Here is a 4,263-nt window from a genome sequence, read left to right as displayed (position 1 = left end):
TCGTTGTTGGAGGCGTCGAAGTCGAACCGTAGGGCGCACTCTACTTTGAAGCCTTCGGGGCTTACCAACACAATTCCAGCGCCACTTCCATCGCTGTTGGAAGCCCCATCCACATACAGTGTCCACGCCTCATCTGCTCGTCCCTCGGCAGATTCCTGCGGGTCATCGGGGATCGTCGTCTCCGCTATGAAGTCTGCGAGGGCCTGTGCTTTAATTGCGGTTCTCGGCTTGTACTGGATGTCGAACTCTCCTAGCTCTATGGCCCAATTTACTAGACGACCGGACATATCTGGCCGTTGCAGTATTTTCTTCAGAGGCTGGTCGGTGAGTACCCATATCGTATGTGACTGAAAATATGGCCTCAGCTTTCTTGCCGCCGTCACGAGGGCGTACGCCACTTTTTCCGCCTTTCGGTATCTTGTCTCGGCATCTAAAAGGGTTCGGCTGATGTAGTATATTGGCCGTTGTTGCTTTCCTTCCTCTTTCGTCAGTACGGCGCTTACAGCAACCGTCGATACAGCAAGGTACAGCTGTAGGATATCTCCGGTGTTCGGCTTTGTCAGCAGTGGGGGTGCGGCCAAGTACTCCTTCAATTGCTCGAAAGATTTCTCGCACTCCTCCGTCCACTCGAACCTTTTAGCCCCTTTCAGCGCCTTGAAGAAAGGAAGGCATCTATCAGCAGACCGAGACATAAATCTTCCGAGTGCGGCTACCCGACCCGTCAGCTCCTGGACTTGCTTCACGTTCTGGGGCGACTTCATGTTCCGAATGGCTTGTATTTTGACTGGGTTGGCTTCAATTCCCCTCTCCGAAACGATGAAGCCAAGGAACTTCCCCGAAGCTACCCCGAAGGCACATTTTGCTGGGTTCAGCTTCATGCCGTACCGTCGTAGCACTTGGAACGCCTCTTCCAAGTCTTGGATGTGTCTTTCCGCCTTCAGGCTTTTCACGAGCATGTCATCCACGTACACTTCCATGGTCTTGCCAATCAGCCCTTTAAAAAGTTTGTTCACCAACCTCTGATAGGTGGCCCCCGCATTCTTTAGTCCGAAAGGCATGACCTCATAGCAGTACAACCCTCCTTCAGTTATGAAGGAGGTTTTCGGGACGTCAGCCTCGGCCATTTTGATTTGGTTGTACCCCGAATATGCATCCATGAAACTCAGTGCCTCGTATCCCGCCGTGGCGTCGATGAGCAGGTCTATCTTTGGCAGGGGGTATGCATCCTTGGGGCAGGCCTTATTCAGCTCGGTGAAGTCGATGCAGATCCTCCACTTCCCGTTTTCCTTCGGGACCATCACCACGTTAGATATCCACTCCGGGTAATGAATCTCGCGGATGAACTGGGCCTTCAGTAACTTTTCTACTTCCTCATCTATCTTCTTCTGCCTTTCTGGGGCGAACGTTCTCTTCCTCTGCTGCACCGGCTTCTTCATTGGGCTAACGTTCAGGTGATGTTCTATTACCTCTCGGTCGATCCCGGGCATGTCCGACGCCGACCAGGCAAATACGTCAATGTTGCTCCGTAGGAATGAGATGAGCCTTTCTTGTTGAGGCCTTGGCATGGTAGCCCCAATCTGAAATTGCCGGGTGTCATCTCCTTCTTCAGCTTCAACTTGCACCAAGTCTTCGGCCGGCTCTCCCCATTGATAACTGGCATCATCACGTAAATCCTCTATTGGGAGCGTCTCACCCGCCTTTTCTTTTCCCCAGAGAGTAGTGGCGTAACATCTTCGGGACGTCTCCTGATCACCCCGACACTCCCCGACGCCATTCTTGGTTGGGAACTTCATTTTGAGATGGGGGGTGGAGACGATGGCCTTTAACAGATTCAACCCGACTCTTCCTAGTATGGCGTTATACGCTGATGTAATGCTCACTACCAGGAAGCTGATCATCACCGTCGCCTGGCGATCTCCGGTGCCAGCTCGAACCGGCAGCTCTATCGACCCTTCCACCTTCACCGGGGTGCCAGAGAATCCTTGCAGCGGGTGTTCGACCTTCTTTAACTTTCCTTCGTCGAGGCCCATCTTCCGGAAAGCTTCGAGGAACAGGATATCAGCTGAGCTGCCATTATCCACTAAGATCCTCTTCACTTTGCAATCTCCTATAGTCATGGCGATGACCAAGGCATCGTCATGCGGGGTCTGCACCCCTTCCAGATCATCGTCTGAGAAGGAGATGACCGTCCCCGTCTTCGCCTTCTTGTTCGACCATTCTGCCACATGTACGCTCCTCGCGTAGGCCTTCGCCTTCCTGGCGGAGACCGAACTCTCTCCTGCGGCCGGGCCTCCACAGATGGTTGCTATAACTCTTGTTGGGCTATTGTTCTCCTCTCGAGGCCGGCGTTCATCTTCCTCTGGTGTCTGGTTCCTCCGCCGTTCTTGATTTCCTCTGCGGGCGAGCCCCCCTCTTTCATACCGACCTGCACCATCTCTCCGACGGTTATCTCTCCGGCCAGTGCCTTCTGGAGCCAGCTCTTTCTCCCGGTCTACAAATCTGCCTAAGTATCCCCTTCTGATCATTCCTTCTATCTCCCCCTTGAGATGCCAACAGTCCTCGGTGTCATGGCCGTGGTCTCTGTGGAAGTGGCAGTATCTATCCACATTGCGTCTTTCGAGATGTCGCCCCATCTTTCCTGGCCACTTCATGGCCCTGCATCTGGAGAATCTTTTATCTGCATTAACACCTCTGTTCGTCTACGGTTCAGGGGTGCATACCTCTCAAACTTCCTCGGTGGACTGGGGGCCCGACTGCGCTCGGACTTTCGTCTTTTTCCTTCTTCGGTGGGTTTATCATCAACCCTTAAGGGCCTCTTCCTCGCCGCCTTCCTTTCGACTTCTTCATCTGCCTGGAGGGTTTCTTCCATCTGAATGTACTTATCACATCGTGCCCTCAGCTCGGTCAGATCTCTAGGCGTATGCTTCGCCAGGGACCTCTTCAATTCCTTGTCCTTGACGCCACCCAGCAGGGCCGTGAACTCCTCCTTCGGGTCTAGGCCCCTGATCGTGATCTTTTCTTGTTGGAATCGCTTCATGTAACTCCGCAGCGATTCCCCTTCTTGCTGTTTGACGTTGGTTAGGTTCAACGTAGTCTTCTGGAGGGGCTGGCTACTAGAGAACCCCTTCACGAAGAAGTAACTCAGGTCGCTGAAGCTGTGGATCGACTTCGTCGGCAGTCGGTTATACCACAACCTCGCCGCTCCCCTGAACGTCAATGGAAGGGCCCGACACATAATATTTTCCGAGACGCGATGGAATTGCATGGCGACCTTAAAACCTTCCAAGTGATCGACGGGGTCCCCCGACCCGTCATAGGTGTCGTACTTGGGTAGGCGGAATCCGATCAGGAGCGGGTCCCTCATGACCTCGTCAGCTAAGGCCGTATCATTGGTGAGGTCGGGCTCGCGGTTCCCTGTCTGGTTTTCTGCCACTTTTCTGATCTCGTCCTTCAGGTCCAAGATCATCCTCCTTAATCCCGAGTCCTCGGATCTCTGCTTGTCTCTTTGGTGCTGATCTCCATGCGGGTCTCTGGCGGCGCGTCGCATCCTACTTCGGGGCGCGGGACTCTCCCTTGCTCGGTTTTGAGGATCGCGACCGGCCCTCGTCGATCCCGTACTGCTTCGGTCTTCTTCTCGAGCCCTCTCAAACTGGACGTGAGTCCCTGGGGGTGCTCCGCCGGTCTTGTGGGAGACAGCTTTGGAGACCTCCCTCATAGTCTCTGCCATCCGGTTATATTTGTTCTGGAGGTCTTCGAACTGCTGCCTTGTCACGTACTCCTGGGCCGCGGAAGGCTGATGGTCGCTGCCTTCCCGTACTGAATATCCAGCCGACCGCTGGCATCTGACGGACACTTCCCGGTCATCATGACCCCCTTCTCGTCCATTCTCCACCGAGGGAGGAAGCTCCCCTGAAGGTTCTTCGCCCATGTCTAGGTTGGACGTCGCTCTCGTCCTTCTTCGGTTGTAGGTTCTCCCCACCATTACCGTCGTTCCCACGGACGGCGCCAATCTGTTGCTGCCAAAAACCCCGCTGGTCCAACCTACACAAACACAGATGACGGAGGCCCGGAACTTTGTCCGGGGTTAGTCCTCCGACGCTCAAGTCAGGGTCGGCCGCACAGTTCAATAAGGGAGTAATGGTGAGGGTGTTGGAGCTTACCTTTCCCTTTCTTCCGTGCCTTCTTATATAGCTCTTCGGCCTTAGGGTTTTTTTCCCCTTCTTCCCTCTTAGAGTCCTACTAGAATACGTCCAACCTTCTGGG

Source organism: Macadamia integrifolia, chromosome 1 (assembly GCF_013358625.1).
Source record: "Macadamia integrifolia cultivar HAES 741 chromosome 1, SCU_Mint_v3, whole genome shotgun sequence".
Classification (NCBI taxonomy): Eukaryota; Viridiplantae; Streptophyta; class Magnoliopsida; order Proteales; family Proteaceae; genus Macadamia; species Macadamia integrifolia.
The sequence above is the reverse complement of the archived record's forward strand: the minus strand, read 5'-3'. Positions refer to the sequence as shown.